Genomic DNA, 19,233 nt, shown 5'->3' with positions numbered 1-19,233 from the left:
ATTGAAGATATCTTTAAAGTCTCTTAAATTGCAGCAATTTCTAAAATAAGATTTTATAAACAATGTTGGATATAATTCTTGCTGTAGTGGCCATGAGGTGGAGTTTATAATCTTAGCGCCTATTAGGATGCTTTACACTAAACAACAGTGTGGAAGTTGGTAAACTAAAGAGAAATACCCCATACATGAAAATCTTTTATGATGCTAGCTCCCAAACATTTGTGATCCAGATAGGGAGTGCCCTTCTAGGTAGCTTAAGAGTGCTTTTGCTCCCTTCTCCAGCTCTTCAACTTCTACCCTATTTGCCTTAATTCTAAGTTCCAGGCAGTCTCTCTTCTTTCAGTTTTTTTTTTTTTGAACCTCACTTCTACTTTAATAGGTTAGCACTCTCACGTACTTAACTATGTACTTACTGTGTTAACTACCTCTACCCTTTTATTTAGACTCATCATTGATCCTCACCTGCTTTTCCCCTCTCTCTTACTTCTTGCTTGCTTTTTTTATCACTAACCACATGCATTACACAAAAGTAGAGAGAATAATGTAATAATCTCAATCTACCCATTACCTAGTTTCAATAATTATTAATGTATCCCCACTCTTTTGCATATTTTCACCATTTTTTTATACTGAGGTATTTTAAAGCAGACTTCAGATATGATGTCATTTTACTGTAAATATTTCAGTATGCATCTCTAACTGACAAGAATGTTGGGATTTTTGTTGTTTGGTTTTTTGTTTTGTTTTGTTTTTATATTACCAGAAAGCTATTGGTAGAATATATATATATTTCCTAATATAATCTAATACTGTCAAAATTCAGATGTCCCTAATTGTTTCCAAGATGGCTATTTACAAGAGATTTTAAAATTAAGTCCATGCTGAATTTGGTTGCGTGTCTCTTAAATTTCTCTTATTCTGTAAAAAAATAATCCAGGCCATTGAATTGCTGAAGAAAACAGCAATTTTGTTTGCTGTTTATTTGTCCTTTTGAATGTCAAGTAACCTAGATTTAGTACTTTTCATTGTGTTAGTCATTTTATTCCTATATTTTTCTTATTTTCTATAACCCGATAATGAGATATTAAGCTAGATTAGGTCCAGTTTTTTAGATTGTGGTTTGTTAGTTCTTAAGCTGAGCGTATTTCGTAGTACTTAATGAGTTACATAATACTTGGTGGTCTCATTTGTGATGTTAGACTTATCAGTGAATTGATGTGCTAGTAATGTGATTTCCTGCAAAATAAGGTTTTTTCATCAACATCACCTTTCCTGGATGCATTATCTCATTAGGCATTGCAAAATGGTGATTTTCTTTCATTCCTTCAGCATATATTAAGTGGAATTATTATTTTTAAAAATAATCTTCTTTATCAACTATTTGATCATCTGAAAATACAGCTTATACAGGAGAGGAAGGATAAATACTTGAGTCTTTCCCTTTCTTAAATTTCAGATTAATGAATTAGCACTCTCTAATGGTGGCCAATGAAGATTTGCCATTGTTATTGCTGTTGCTGCTTTTATTATTATTATCTAGTTATATATTTTATATATATGATGTGTTTCAGCCCATTGCCATCATCATTCTTTTCAGTACTGAGATGAGAATTCAATTATCATGCTTAATATTAGAAGTATTCTCATTAAAATCATGAGTTTAATGCTTTTACATTGTTATACATTTTTCTGAAAGTGATAGCCAGTGTAATTCAGTTTTTAAGACAGCAGGAATAAATAATAAATATGGCAAAAAATGGAAAAAACTAAAATTTTAAGATTATGTGGTTGACTAGAAAACTAAGAAAATATTGTATAAGATTTATATAACATATTTCTTTAGATAATAAGTATGTAATAATCAATAGTTTTATTGTTCTCTATATAAACACAATAATTAGAACAATTAGTTAAATATCATAATAGAAAAACGTGTTTCACCATTGCAATTAAAATTATGGACTATGTAGAAAAAATGAGCAGAAATGTATGAGTGTTCATTGAAAAAAAAGCCCTACAAGATAACATAATGAAGTTTTAATTGAAAAGACACCAACTGTCTCCATGGATAGGAAGGTTCAACATTGTACAAATATAAATTTTCCTCTATTTTGTAAACAGAAAAGGGAAACTTGATCTGCAATATATTAAAGTATATTATAAAGTTATAGTAACTAAAATAATGTCATAGTCAATGAAAAGTAGACAGATCAACAGAAAAAAATGCAGTGTCCAGAAACAGATCTAAATATAAATATTCATTTAATGCATTATGTATGTCATGCAGATGGAAAGATAGATTAATTAAATGTATTGGAACAATTTAGTATCCTTTTAGAAATTAAAAGATGCCTATATCATGACTTAAAACAAGATGAATTCTGGTGGAATTTATGATTTCTATATAAAAAATGAAACCATAAAAAGTATTAGAAGAAATTATAGGTAGACGTTTTTAGAATCATTTTGTAAGGAAAATTATTTCTAGGCGTTGATTCATGAGTTAGAAATCATAAAGGGAATACTGTTGGATTATAACACATTAAATTAAAATCTAACATGCAGCCTGGTACTCAGTGTTAATTAAGGATGTGAAGAAACAATCTCTTTCATTCACTGCTTGAGGGAATGATAATCTCACACACTTTCTGGAACGCACTTATGTTTCAAAAGCTTTACATTTCATATATACTTTAGAAATTCGTCTATATGTGACAATGACAGTAGTATGCAAAAATGTGTTAACCGCATCACTGTTTATGACCAAAAAAGTGAAAGTGATGTAAATATCCAATTTAGGAGTAGGTGAAAAAGCAGTTATAAAATATTAATGTGATGCAATTCTATTTTGTTTAAAGATACTGGTCGCTGTGTGTTTAACTTATGGGAGGACTAGAAGGAAAATGTTTTGTTGAACTACAACTTGAGTCCATATACCTAGTAGATCTGTCTGCTAGTTTCCGTTACATTCTATATTCGTTTATTCAGTATTCACTCATTCATTCTATATTTATTTGTCCGATAATTCTTGCCCTTCTAGATGCTAATATGTCATCTGTCACAATTCCACAGCAAAAGTACTATGGAAAAAGATGGGTCTGCTTTATTCACTGAAAAATTAAAGAACACTTCAAAAAGGAACTGATACTTGAGTTTATTCATTGTTCATTCAAGAAATATACTTATTGAGCACTTGCGACATGCTAGTCACTGTCCTTTGTGCTTGCAACAAATCAGTGAACCTTAAAAACAAAAACACAACATACTCCTGTTCTTATGATGTAATCTTGAGAGATGGTGATTGTTTCATCAACCAGAAAAAAAAAAAAAAAAGGATGAGACGGTATTCCAAGTAGAGAAAGCCACACTTGACTTTATTTATTTCACAATAGTTATCAATTTATTTGTGTGATTCTCCCACTGGACTCTAAGTTCCTTAAGAAAGGAACTCTGGCTTGTACTGCTGTATCTCTGATGCCAAGCATTGTTCCAGACCCATAATAGGCACACAGTAAATATTTTTGAATAACTAATACTATACTTCATTCCCTAGAACAGAGTTTCTTGATGTTGGCATTATTGGCATTTGAGGCCAGATAATTATTTGTTGTGGGTGTCCACCCTGTGCATTGTAGAATGTTTAGCTGCATCACTGGATGCTAGTATGCAGCTAGATGCCAGCAGTACCTCTCCTGCCTGTTATCAAAACCAAAGATGTTTCCAGACATTTTCAAATGTCTGTGGGGTCCAGAATCACCCCTATCTGTACTGTTGAGAACCACTGCCCTAGCACTGTGAAATTAAGTGAAAACTATGGAACAATTCCAGTGAATATAATGTGGAAATCGGGAAGAGTAGAATGAGACTTTCTTTTCAGTTACTTTGAGTCTTTTATTAGAGGCATTGTATTTTATTTTTTGTCCAAGCACTCTTAATTCTATACTGTTTGTTGATTCAATTCCTGTACTGACTACCGTGCTTGTGAGAGATGGGGACATCACATGTAAAGATGAGAGATGTCTGCATTTAACCCACCTTGCTGGTCACATCCCTAGTGGTACTGCAACTTTGTTTTGTTTTCAAAAGAAAGGAGGAAAGACTTTAAGATGTTGCTTTTATCAAATAAATAAGCTAGTGTTTTTTCAAGAAATTTTAGACATACTCTAAGACAAAACTCCTAATGCAGTTTTTTAATACCTTTTATAATGTAGAATTTTTTAATACCTAATATTTCATCTTGAATTGCAATCTCCAGATGTTGAAGGAGAGACCTGGTGGGAAGTGACTGCGGTTTTCCCCCTGCTGCTCTCGTGAAGGTCAGTGAATTCTCGCGAGATCTGATGGTTTTATAAGTGGAAGTTTTTCCTGCCGCTGACAAATGCATTTCCCTGCTGCTACGTGAAATGTGCGTCTTCTCCTTCCGCCATGATTGTAAGTTTCCTGAGGCCTCCTCAGACATGCGGAACTGTGAGTCAGTTAAACCTCGTTTCTTTATAAGTTACTCAGTCTCGAGATGTCTTTATAGCAGTGTGAGAATGGACTAATACAATAGCTAAATAATGTCTTAGAAATCGATATTTAATATTTAGTTTTTGAAACTTTACCGCGTAACTTTTTCATGGATGCACTAATCATGTCTGATCTCCATTTTCTCTTCATTTTGTAATCTGAAATGATTCACATATAAAAGATGCATATATTGTATATATATCTATATGTCAGTGAAATAATAAAATGAATACCCATGTATCCAGAGCCCAGCTTACCAACATTTGGTATTGCTTGGCTATTTTAATTTTTGCCATTTCGAAGTGTGTATAAAGATATTTCATTTTAAAATTTTTATTTTCTTTATTACTGTTGAAATTGAACATCTTTCAGTATACTTTATCCATTTATATTTTCTCTCTGAAAGTTCTGTTGACATTTATTGCACATTTAAAAACTTTTTGTGTCTTAAAAATGAGTAAGAATTACTTATATCTGTATATTCTAGTACTAATCTTCATCAGGGTTTCAAGTGTGTATTTGTGTGTCACAAATATACTATTAGAGATTGTGTCTTCTATTTTCACTTTCTTTGTGGTATCTATTAATAAAGTTCCTGATTTTAATGTAATGAAACACATCAATGTTTGTCATTTTAAACAATTATTGAGATTTAAAGGAAGGCTTCTTGCCCCAGGGTCATGAAAATATGTTTATATTTTTTCTTACAGTGCTTTTGCTCTTACACTTAAGTCTTTAATCTCATCTGGCATTGATTTTGTACATGGTGTGAGGTTTAACTTTTTTCCACTGGCCTAATACTAGCTCAGTGAGGCCTACCCTAATTACCCAGGGTAAAATCATAACTTCTTCACCCACCCTGGGACATCCCCCTTTACCCTGCTTTAATTGTCTCTCGAGCACTTCTTGCCACCTGTCACATTCATGTTAGTTCTATGTTTCTTGTCCCAGTACCATTTATTTGAGTTGCCCCCTCCTTTCCATACTGACCCCCTTTCCCACCTCAGTCAAACATCAAGTATAGATGCTGTTATCTGGACTCTGTATTCTGGCTCATGATCCAAATATTTCATTGTTTATCTCTGTGTAATCACCACATTGTCTTAATAACTGCACTGCTATAATGGTCTTAATATTATAGGGCTAGTCCACCACCTCATTCTGCAGAAGTGACTTGGTTATTTGTGATTGTTTAAACTTCTATCAAATATTGGAAATAGTGTTTCTAGTTCCCTGACAAACCCTGCTAAAAAATTTTTACTGAAACTCCATTAAATCAACTTGGTGACAATTGTCACATTTAATATATTCAACCTACAGCACAGTGAAAATGGTACCTTTCCCTAATTAATTAGGTCTTTTTAAAAAAATTATTTAAGCAAAGCTTTAGAAGTTTCTTCATGAAAGTCTTGTAACTTTTTGTTAGAGTTATTCATAGATTACTTTTAATATTTATATATGGTAAATATTTATTTTTAAACTATATTACCTATTTGTTGCTAGTGTATGGAAATACAAAGGACTTCTTATGTTATAAAAATAGTATTATTAACTAAGTTATTAATTCTAATAATTAGCCAGAAGATTCTTTTGAATTTTGTATGAGGACATAACAATGCATTCAAGTAATGATAATTTTGTTTCTTACTTTCCATCTCTAGTATTGTTTATTTTCTTCCATCCTTAGAGTTTGATCTAATAAGTTCAGTACCTTATTGGACAGAAATGTTGATGGTGAGCATCTCAATCTTGTTCATGCCATGTCCTGCAAGTCTTCATGCAAGTGTCATCTTCTTAGTGAGGCCTAACCTATTCCCCATTTAAAACTGCAAATTCCCAAACATTCTGGGCCTTCCTAGTCCTCTTTAACTGTTTTATATTTCTCTGTAGCGATATTACCATCTGACATAGTCATATTTTATGTGCTGGTTTATTATTTATCTACCACCATCATGAGGCATGGACTGACTTTCTACCTAAGTTATTTTGAGCAAATAACGGAATGAATAAAAATATATTTATACCTTATACTGCCAAATTCTTTATTGTTACACATAGTTTTTCCATTGATTCTCTATGGATTTCCAAATGTGCTATCCTGTCATCTGTAAATAAATAATGTAAGTTGTTCCTTTCCAATTTTTATGTCATTAATTGTTACTGCTTATCTAAGAACATTGAGTAATTAGTGCCATCAACATAATGTTAATGATTATAGAGATAGTGGCCATCATTACTCCTGACCTTACTAAGAATTACTGTTTTACTACTAAATAAAAATCTGGCTTTACTTTAGGACTGATTGTGTGTGTGCCTATGTGTGTGTGGGGTGGGGTGGGGGGGAATAGATACATATATCTAGTCAATGGTATATAATTAGTTATTTATCAATTATATAAAATACAAAATGGATTATAAGTTTTCAAATTATCAAATCACATATATAATTTATCATTTTTATAATTTATAAAATTATATACAATTATATAATATACAAATAAGTGAATATATAATTGTATATGAGTAATATAATTAATAAAATTTTACATGTATAAATCTGTATTTATATATTTTATATAAATATGTAGTACATAATATATAAATACATAATTTACATATAATTCATGAATACATAAAATAAATGCATGAATATATATATCCAGTGTATGTTTATGTTAAAGAAGTATCCATACATTTCTATTCTCTGTTTTACTAAAATAGTTGTTGAATGTTTTCATCATATATTTCAGCATCTATGGAAATAATCACATTATTTTTCTATGTGAAAGTCCCACTATAGGGATACATTTTGTAATATTGTACTATCCTTGCATTACTGGTATCAATCTTACCTGCCTTGCTGTGTTACTTTTTTATGCAGAGGTGTGTCTGCTAATTATTTTTCATTTTTGCATCAAATTCATATATGATATTGTTCCTTAATTTTTTGTGATATATTTTTCAGAAGTAAGCACCAATGTTGCACTTGTTTTATAAAAAGAATTTAGGAGTTTTTCTTCACTGTATACACTCTGAATCAATTTATGATGTGTTACTTCTACCTAAGAAAAGTTATCTATGTCTTGTTATTTCGTGAAGTGCTTCTTTGATATTTTCTCTCTTTCTTCCTTGGGAATTGGCCTATTTAAATTTGTATTTCTACTGAGGTTAATTTAGGTAAGTTGTATTTTCCTAAGAAATTATCTATTTCACTGAGGTCTTCAAGTTATCACTAAGAAAAGTAGTCTCTTACTAGCTTAGAAAAGTATTCTCTTTTTATTTAAAACATTTTATCTGTATCAATAATTATTTTCCCTTGTCATTCTTATGTTGTATATTTGGATTTTCTCACCTTTTCTTGATTAATTTATCTAGTGGTTTTTGTTTATTATTTTCAAAGAATAAAGATTTTTATTTTTTGATTTAATATTTTTATGGTTTTTAACCTACTGTGTGCTTTTCGTGGTTTTAGTATTTTACCACATTTTTATTTTCTTAAGTTGAAAATGTAATTTACATTTTAAAATTATTTTATTTTACTGATCTAGATGTTTTAAGATGTTAAATATCCTTTCATATATCTGTTTTAGTTTATTTCAGAAATTCATTATTCAGAAATTCTGTAATTTTTGTTTGGATTTTCCCTTTTATCCAAGTGTCCTTTAATAAGAAGTTACACATATATTTGTGCTATATATATGTGTGTGTGTGTGTGTGTGTGTGTTATATATGTATGTGTTTTATCCAAGAGTTCTTTAATAGAAAGTTTTATATTATATAAAATATATTTTATTTTTATTTATACAAACACACATATACATATACTTACAGGTAGAAGAGCTTTATGTTTAAAATTTAATTTTTAAGTTTAAATTTTACCATAGTGTAATTAGAGTTGCTTGCAATATTTCTGTTTTATGAGGTTTGCTGATGTTTTCTATTTGACCTAATATGTGATCAGTTTATGGGAATGATTCATACTGAAGAAGGGGGTACAGTCTATTATAAGGAATATTGTCTAGTTTTGATGTAAAAAATCAGACTTATTAATTATGCTTTATAGATCTTCTATATCCTTACTTATTTTTTTCATTTGACTTGTTTCTACTGAGAGTCATATTTTAAAGTCTTCTTTTATTAAGTTTTTTTCTCCTTGCATCTTCTGTAGTTTGTGCTTTTCGAAGATGGTGACTCTGTTATTTGCTGTGTTGATATTCATAACTGTTACATCTTTGAATTGCAGCTTTAAGCATTATAGAGTATCCTTAAGGCCTTTGGCCTGAATTCTGCTTTTTCTTATATGAATATTGCAGTTCTTCCTGTTTTATTGTTTAATTTTCCTGCTATATCCTTTCCCATCCCTGTAATTTTGGCCTTGCTGAATCACTGTATATTGTCTGCCCCTCACATAGAAAATAAAGTTGGGATTTGCTCTATGAGCCAATTTGAAAATTTTCCTTGCAACAGATGAATTAAACCTATTCTTTTTGATGTGGCTGATATGTTGGTATCAATTCTATACATAAGTTTATGTTGCTGCTACTATTTGTATTTCGTTATATATACTGTGTTTCTCTGTTTAGTGCTTCTTTGCTATTTAAAAAACATTTTGGTGTTTTTGAAAGTGGGTAATTTTATTCTAATGGTTACTTTAGTATTTATACTTTTATTGCCCTTAATATACTTTTTTTTTTTTATAAATTACCTTTTACTATGTGGACTGTAAATCTTACATTATACCCTTTTACTCTCATCTTTTACTTATAAAACAGCCAATAATCTTATTCTGCTTTCTCTGCAGTTTAATTTTTCACCCTTGTAAGTAACTTGATCTTATTGCCTGTTTACCTTCAGTGATTTTTTTTTTCTTTAAATTCTAGTTGTTTTCTAGGAGCCATCTCAGACTTTCTTACTTTTGAGTTTTCCATGCATACAGTGGGGCCATAAAATATGTAAAAATAAGTTTTTTTTGGTTCTGATTTTTAAGATTATAGTTTTATATATCAGTTATATTAGACTGTTTAATTTTTCTCCAGACTTCAATTATATGTGTGTTAAACATTTTTTGCATATCTTCCATTTCAAGCATCTTTTTTTCTTTGACCCTTTTATTTATTTATCTCATTTTTATTCTCTTTGTTGTTTTTCTGCTTTTCTTCAAAGTCCCTTATTAAACTTTCAGTAGAATCTGTTATAAATCTGGGGTATCTTTTAATTTATCTTTTATTTCTGAAATGGACTTGTCTTTTCCTCCAATTTCTTTACTGAGATCAATCAACTTTTATTGCATTACTTCCTCTTTTTTTCCACTTATATTCTTTGTTTTAAATTTCTGATTCTAGTTTATATTTATATCCATATTGATATCTACATATCTATATCTAATTTCCAAAAGCTTGTTTGAGATTTTTTTAATTAAACTTGAAATTAAGCTGAACTAAAAAAAAATTGTGTTAGACTATTCTTTGGTTTTGTGGCAGTTTTCTTCTTTTTTGATAAATAACATTTCAGTGTCCGAAGTATTTTGACTTAAATTTTCTGTTTTCTTCTTCCATTAGCTCTGTATGTCATTGGCTTTTTTTTTTCTTTTTTTCCTATTCCTGGGCATTTTGGGGGTAGGGGTAGGGTTCTCAGCCCAGAAATCCCTGCTTCTGTCAGTATAGTGAGGCCATTTCTTTAATGAATGTCATTGTGGTAGGGGAGAAGCAAAGAACTAGCATGACCTGTTACTGTTTAATTTCTGAAAGATCCTCAATTATCTCCTCTTCTTTCTTATTTCTCCTACATCATCAGGACATAATTCTCTCTCTACTTTTATGATTCTTTCTAAGAAGGAATGCTTTACAAAGCTACTGGCTGCTTTAATACTACTCACTTTTAAACATCTTTCCTATACCAAGTGTTGTGAACTACAAGATACCATACCCAGAGTTTTTCCACTTAGTATTGTACTTCCTTTCTCTGGGGTCTGTGCCTCGTCTATGTGCTCTACATTTTTATGATGTGTCTTAAGTTTCTTTCTTTCTTTTCTTTTCTTTCTCTCTTTCTCTCTCTTTTCTTCTTTCTTTCTTCTTCACCCACAGGCTGACAGTTATGTCAGGAGGTTTGTTGTGATGTGACATTTATATCTGTATTTATAGACAAACTGATGTTCATAGGATTTTCTATTTCCTGGTAATACTAAAGTCTTGAATCACTTGTAATTTCATCTGCACTGTTTTTTGATATAATCTGCAGGGAGGACTTGAGGAGATTCAGGTTCAGGAGGGCACCGTTTTTCCCAGTCTCAGAATTTACTTGGCAAGAGAGTTTTTGAATCGACTGCTTTCCAGGTTGACTATATGCAGTAAAATCACCTTGGAATTGTTTTTTATAGAATTTTTATGTTTTGCATTTAAAAAGTTTTTTGAGGCCTTAAGTTGTATATCTATAATTGAACTCAATACTTTATGTAAAGGGGGGGTCTTATACTTTTGATTTTCACCATACTGTCTGGTATAATAACTTACATATGATAGTTTCTCAATAAATATTAATTATTCAATGTTAAGATTATTATGTATTGAAAGTATTTTATATAAGAAACTGGAAGCAAAGCATTTGGGTTATTCATATTCTTTGAAAGTTTCTTACATTGAAAATATTGAGAAATATCTTCTAAAACAAATAAAATATAGTTCTTTTTTAAAGCAGCCATATTTTGAGGAAAACATGCATTTAAGAACATATTCTCATGAAAAATCTGGAAAAATGCAGACTAATTTCTCCAATTCTTATTTTTCTCTATACCTACTCTATACAAAAAAAAAAAAAACAAATGAAGACCCATAAATTTTATTCTTTATTTTAGCATGTGTAAAAATTAAGGCAACAAACAATAAGAAAATAGAACACATTATTTTAATCTCTGCTATTTATTAATTCATTTAATTTAAATGCAAATTATATGTTTTAATAATCATAAATTGCTTGGCATCAGGTTGCTCCTGGTAATGAGCAGTTCGAGAGATGGCACTTTTTTGAAATTCTAATAAAGCATTCCACGGAGCCTCCTTCCTTTGTGAACATGGCTGTCATTGAAACACCCTGAAATACAGAGCTGAAATGATTTAAAACCTCAGAAGAAGGTTTTTAAGGTTGGAATAGGAAACCACTCTTGGTTTCATGGCTAGATCTGAACATTGAAGTTAAGAAGCAATTTCAAATCAATCGGTAGAAAGATTTTACTTCTGATCATGAGCAAGAGGCCCTTTCTCTGGTAGGTGTCAGGAATCATGTGATGGACACTAATGATGTCTGCTGCCTTTTATCATCTGTCAGGGACAAGTCACATTTATTTCCACACAGACAGTAAGAACATTTAATGAAACAAAACAGCATTATCGAGCTCCAGGTTCCCTATTCTCTTTGGTCCTAGAAATGAGGCTCCAGGTTCATTAAATTGTGGCTTGTGGAGGTACACCACAATTATAGTCTACTCAACCAAAAATTATAATAAGATACCAAAGCAAGGCTCACATACACTGACCCACTTGTTTCTACTTTAAAAGTTCAAATCAATTCAGCCGATCACAGGTTTAGATCGTATGTATATGCAGATAGATAGATAGATAAAATTATATATAGTTTTGTTACTCTTTAACATACAATTATATGTTCATTATTCAAAAAATACAAAAGCTAATTAAAAAAACCCAAATTATATTGCCCAGATTTATCCTCTGTTAATATTTATATATTTGTGGTTTTGCTCTTTAGCTTTCCAGACTTTATGAAACCTTCATATTCATTTAAAAATATGTAAATTATTTGTTCCCTGTTCTCTGTCTGATTACAAGAACACCCAAATTTTTGCTCCCTTAAATCAAAAGATACGTAAATATAGGGAGATACAAGCATATTGTATTGCTATGTTCTTTTTTTTTTTTTTTTTGAGACAGAGTCTCGCTCTGTTGCCCAGGCTGGAGTGCAGTGGTGCTATCTAGGCTCACTGCAAGCTCCGCCTCCCGGGTTCACGCCATTCTCCTGCCTCAGCCTCTCGAGTAGCTGGGACTACAGGTGCCCGCCACCACACCCAGCTAATTTTTTGTGTTTTTAGTAGATGCTATATTCTTTTTAATATATTCATTCACTCAACAAATATTTATTGAGTTTCTACTACATGCAAGATACTTTTTAGCCATTGGAAATACAGCAGCAAACTAAAACTGATAAATTTCTATTACAGGGCTCACATTCTGGAGAAGTAGGTAAACAGAGATATAAAATTAAAAAATGAAAAAAAATGCATGCAAATATAACACACATTTTATTCCAGGTGGTGAGAAGTGCTATTTAGAAAAAGAAGACAGACAAGGGGGAAATCAGCATTTCCATTTGCCCCACTTACTCTGCCACAGCCATAATTCAGACTTCTCTTGATTTCTCCAGATATGCTTTGACCTCAGGGGCTTTACAATGACTCTTCTATACTACACACTCTTTCACCTCTTTCTAATCTTTCTTCAAATGTCACCTTCTTTATTGAGGTACCACCCTAACTACCCTATTTAAGATTTCAACCTGGTGCCCCCGGTCCTGCCAGAGCACTTCTAAGCCACTTGCCATAATATTACCTCTCTACTACTCAATGATTATCACTTTTGAACATCCCATCTATTCTGCTTAGTTATTATGCATATTGTCTATTTTCAGTTTCCCTCCACTGTAATGAAAGATCCACAGGAGCAGAGATTTCTGTCTGGTTACTGTTGTGTTCAAAGTGCTAAAACTAGTGCCTGGCATACAGTAAGTGCTCAAAGAATACTTGTTAGTTGATTAAAGTAGAGATGTTGAATAGATGGTTGAATATCTAAGACTTGAGATTTGGGGAGGAGTCCAGGCTGGAAATGCAAATTTGGGAGTCATATAAGGTGACATTTTCAGCCATAAAATTTGAAGAAATCTGGGAAATGAGTAAAAATAGAGAAGTCCTATGAAAAAGTTTTAAAAATCAGCAAATTAAGCCCAGGACATCTCTTAAGTTTTATGTGACATCTCTTGTTTTACCACTCTTTTAACTACTATATTACAAGATAACCTCTGTAATTCTGCATTGTAAAAAGATTTTTATGATAACTCTAGTTTCATTAAATGTATTATAAAGATTCTAATTTTTACAAAATTAGCCACATGCAATATTGTAGCACATAAACTGCACTGCAGAGCTGTCAATGAGCAGAGAATATATTGAATGCCTGAAGATGCATAATCTCTACTTTAGATACCATTGATCTAGAAAATAAGATTCAAAAGGACCTCAGATTGAGATCATCCAAAGAAGACTCCATTACTTTCTTTCTTTGTTCTCTTCATCTTCTAAAATTTTCTACTTCTATCAATGGCACATCTTTCTGTAAAAACCTACACAATTCCTCTTCCTTCCCTCTCAGCCAAATGCCAATCTATGGTGGCTTCACATCCTGTCCATTTCACATCTGTGCTCACTTTTGAATCCTTCCGTATTCTTCCTTACTGTGAGCATCTTATTTCAGGCCTTGAATGCTACCATTTCTGTCTTGTCTTCTAACCGAATGTCACATTCTCTATTAAGTTTCATCTCCATTTACTATATCTCCTTTTCACCTTCCTTTCATTCCTGATCTATTGTATTTATGCTTATATTCTTACATCTCCACCACATCTGCTCTAGCTGAGCTTACTAATAATCTCCTAAATGCCCAATTCAATGGACACTTTTCAGTTCTTACTTTGCTTGTCTCTGGCATTTGATACTGTTTGAAACTGTCTTCTGCTTGATACCTTTCCTTCTTTTGGCTTCTGTCATACCATGTTTTCCTACCTTTTCACTTTCCTTTCTGATTCTTTACAGCCTCCTCTGTGGCCTCCCTTTGTTTCTCTTTGGCCCTAAAATTCAGTGGTTCCTAGGGTTCAGTCTGAGGTCCTCTTCTAGCTCCTCAAAGTCTTATCTACATGAACCCCTAGTCCCAATCTAATTAGCCTCCTCTATTCCCTGATGCTCACCTATGATTCCCCTCTCTGCTCTTGGATCATTCTGTGCCTACTTTCTAGGTTCCTTCTCCATTGTCACTAGCTACTCAGTCACAGATCTCTAGTGTTGGTGCTTCAAGACTCAACTGTAATTACATTTTCTCTTTCTCATCAGAGTATTTCAACTGTACCTTTCATAAGGCACTTTCCACAGCCCATTAAGCATTAGAATTATTTATGTAGCCTGCTATCTTTCCATGGGCTGACTCCATGTCTAATTTTTTCTTTCCTAGATTGTCATTGTATTGTAGCTGGAACTCAGTCAGTGGACTGAATAAAGAATAAATAAATAGGAATGTGCCTCATATTACCATAGCACAGTACTAGTCACTAGGAAATGGTCGTTTAGTTAGCAGCCTCCAGAACTGCCTAGCACACTCCCAAATTAAGGACTGAAAAACGAATTTCTTGTCTGGTTGGGTGCATGGTGCTTGACGAGGCATCCCAGTGAATGGTGGGTACAGCACAGATTCATGGGGAAGTACTTTTCCACAGCTCTAACTGGGCACCAAAATATGCAAATTATAGTGGTTGTGTTTTCTTCATTATTTTCAGTGAGCCATTTATGTGTGCATCAATACTGTTTTTTCACATGATTTTATAATGTTTTAGGCATTCATTATGCATGACTTCACAGTTCTCTGACTACTTTGGCAGGGCTCACTCTGAAATAAAATTAACATTAATGATTATTAATATGATTTTAATGGAGCATTATATTAACATGTGAGAAGATTAGGGCTTGTTACTAATATTCTTCATATGATAATTTCTTTAACAGTTTTTAAATTTATTATGCTATTATATTGGCCCCTTTTCCTTGAGCATTGCTTAGGTTTACAACTACCAAAACCACTATGTTTAATTAGCAAGGAATAATAATAGCAACAAAAGCTATCATTTATTGAGCACTCTGTCACCCTAGGCCCACTGGTAAACACTTTAAGTGTATCATTTTCTTTGATCCTCACAGAACCACAGAAAATAGATAATATTGTTATACCCAATTTACTTTGAGGAATCTAAAGCTTAGATAATTTTTTTCAACGTCGTATTCTAGAAGTAATGGATCTTGGTTGCCAAATAAAAATGTCTGACTCTAGAGCCAGATTTTTTTAACTACACTTATTTAGCTTCTAAATTGCTCTTTTAGTAAGAGATATATTTGAGTAGGTCGTACTATTTCCATTTAGTTTGCCAGTTTTTATATTTAACGTCTAAGGTCATGCTGTACTATGCTCTAGAAAAAAAAATAAATGTTCCCAAATAGAGAATTTATTAAACACAGTGTGGTATGTAGTATAGTTTACTGCATTTCCATAATGTTTTCTTTGAGAAACATTATCTCAAAAGAAAATGAGCCCAAGATAGGTTTTTGTTAAACAAAGTTGACTTCATTTTAAGTACTCACAAAATATATTTTAAATAGTCCATTCTAAACTCTTGCCTGTAGTCAAGTTCTCTGACCTGCTTTTGTATGTTAAGACTAAGTTTACCTACCTCTAGTCTTCCAAAACTTGAATTCTTCATGATTTCTTAAGAATACCAAGGGTAGACGGATAAACTGATTAAGTTTCCTAAAGTTCTAAATAAGTAATATATAAACGCTAAGAGACAATTGAGGCAGACAAATTCTTACAGTTTTCTTATAAACTTAGGGCTTCAACTTCCTTTTACCAGCATTTGTCCTGCCTTTCCTATATGAAGATGATTCTCCTTGACAACGAAAGCAGAAAACTCAAGGGGCCTTATCAGATTGGTTTTCTACTTATTGTCTGTCAGTGTTATACAACTGGACCTCAGCAACAGGCAAACCTGGACCTTCCCTCCCTGACCTTTCTCTTATTTGGAACATAAACAACTAAAACTTTTTAATATTTGTCTTTAGGAATTTTCACCCACCTCAATACATTTGGGGGCTTAGAGTCACTGATGGTATTCTTTAGAAATCACTGCTACTTTCTTGGTATGTACTCTTCTTTAATATTCCCTTTTGCATTGAAATCTGCTTGAAAGCTCCCTTTGGGGGGTATATGTAACTTCTAAATTGGTGATTCTGGATACATTTTGAATTAACAAACCTGTTTGAAAATCTCATGAATACTCTGGGCTTTTCTCCCTGGAATAATGCACCTATACATTCATGTTTCACGTAAGTCTTCACTCTGAATATTTTGAAGACTACCTTCATCAGATTTAGTTACTGCCTGAATTTCTACCACAGTTGTTTTGTATTATTGGTTTATTTAAGGCAGTGTGCATAACTTAAAAATTCAGTACTTTGAACTGTAATGTAATTCAAGGTAGCTAATATCTCTAAGCTAGTGTTCTCTGCAAATGTGCTTAGCATCTATCTCATTGTTGGTTTGCTTGTTTTATAATGGGTTTGATGATGGGTTTGATTATGAATTTTATAATGGGTTTATGATGAATTTGATGGGAATGTCAGCTCCCCTAGAGCAGGAATGTCCTTGGTTTTGTTAATGTTGTTCCTTACCACTTGACCAGGATAATGCCTGGCACACAGTAGGTACTTAATGAATATTTATTGAATGAATCAATAACTTAAACAAAATTGTAGCAGACTGTATGTCCTTAGTAATGATTCTTAATCACAGTTATTAAATTATCACTTCAGAAATGAAGCACAAGTAAAGAAAGCACAAGTCAAGTAAAACCAGCACAAGTCAAGTAAGGAATTTTCTGGAACGTGCCTTTTAGCTGATTGTCACTTGTAGCAGATATTTAGCTCATTGAAAATTCCCATTACTACTTCATTTTTGTCATAACTTCCTCAGAGATGCCTTCCTTGACAAACCTAGCTAATGTTAACTGCTTCTGTCCTAAGCCAAGAACTCTGCTATATTAGTCTGAGTTTCTTCACAATCTAAAATGACTTCATTTATATGTTTAATTTTCCTTTCATCTCTTTCCCCCACTAGAGAAAAAGTTTTCTGAGAGTAAATACTTTGTCCTATTTAATACTCTATCTGTAGTGCCAGACACTAACAGGCACTCAACAAACATTTGTTAAAGAATGAATGATATGTGATGCTTCCTCCTCCTAAGACCTCAGTTCTGCTCACACCTGCTAACACGTGCAGATCTTAGTATCACAGAACATGGAACCCTACTTCCTTCCTCTCTAGAGGGTCCAACTTTAGTCATCTTATTTTCTGGGAACAATCCTGACAGTATTTTTCAGATTCTTCTCCCCTCTTTGTTTGCCATACCTTAAAAACTACTTATAATTCTGTAGCACTTATAATCCTCCAGCAGGCATCTTCCCCTTTATCCTGCCAAACAGAACCCAAAGTTTATCCAGGTGTTTATCCATACTCCTCACTATAGCCATTGTTTCTGGGGTGGTCAGGCCAGTTCTAGCTGCAGTCTTCATTACTTTGAGCAAACTATATGGTCTCATTCCCCTTTCTGGTAATTGGCTTGAATGTGGGCAATGTTGTCCAGTGAAATGGTGGGGTGGGATTTCCTGAAGTTTCAATGAATTGATAACCATGTAGCTTTAAAACCATATTCTATGCTTCAGAGAACTCTAGAGAGCACTAGAATATGAGTATAAGACAGCAAGAGTAAAAAGAAACAGTGAAAAAAAATGATATTGAGAGAATATGAATGAATGAAGAGATGAGGCAGAATCTAAAAGAGAGACTATGAGAAAGAGAATATATGTCAAAAAAGAAGAGTATTTTTCTGCTTTCTGCTTACCATTAAATGACTATATGATAAAGTTTTATTCAATTTTTTAGATTATCTTAGAGACTCTAAATAGTTCGTCAAACTATTTACTGATAGAATTTAACAAACAAGCTATCTCCTAAGTATCCAGAATCTTGGAGTTTCTATAGTAATGTGTATTGTTGTTTCTTGGTGATGCTCAGCATCTAGTTGCATGACATCATTATACACTCCCTGTGAAGAATGCCTAGGAATGGCCACAGGTGTCTGGCACATTCTGACTATGGCCAGGAGACCCATATCATTAAGACAATGACCAAGAGTCATCTTGCTTGACTATGTGTTTGAAATTGAAACAAGAGGCAAAACCAACATACGTGCGGTTAATTTAAGGCACTTTCTCTCTATTTATTAAAGCTAATTGCAAATCTGGCTTACAATTAACAATTGCCAAAAGGATTAAAATGTCCATGGCACTTGACCTAACGGAGTGTCCATGGCATTACCCCTAGATTTAATATTCCCAGGAGTGGGTTTCATTGCCTGAGATGTTACGCCTAGAAATAGCCCTGCTGTAAAATAAGTATCGACAATACCGTGGCAATGCCAAAGCACTTTATGATTTTTATAACAGTCTATACTAGTGGCTAGCATTAAAACAATACAGCTGGAGACTAATTAATGGATGCAGGTAGGATCTTCCATCCTGTAAGAGGGAGGTTGCCTGTTCTCTTACCGGCTGCTGGCTGTAGCTGTCATACTGATAGCATGTTGTTGCCAATGTTGCCACCTCATTAGAAAATTAGCTTTTAATTAACTTTGGAAGCTGTTGCATGGGTTTCAATAGGAGGCAGACATTTGTACACATCTTGTTGCAGAATTAAACTGCCCCTTCATGTTTCTAATGGGCCTCTCCTGCCTTGCAGAAAAGCAGCAGTCTAGCCGCTTGCAGGCAGCCACTCCATGGGTAGCAGTGGC

The sequence above is a fragment of the Pan troglodytes genome, chromosome 7 (genome assembly GCF_028858775.2).
Source record: "Pan troglodytes isolate AG18354 chromosome 7, NHGRI_mPanTro3-v2.0_pri, whole genome shotgun sequence".
Lineage (NCBI taxonomy): Eukaryota > Metazoa > Chordata > Mammalia > Primates > Hominidae > Pan > Pan troglodytes.
This window is presented reverse-complemented; position numbering follows the sequence as displayed.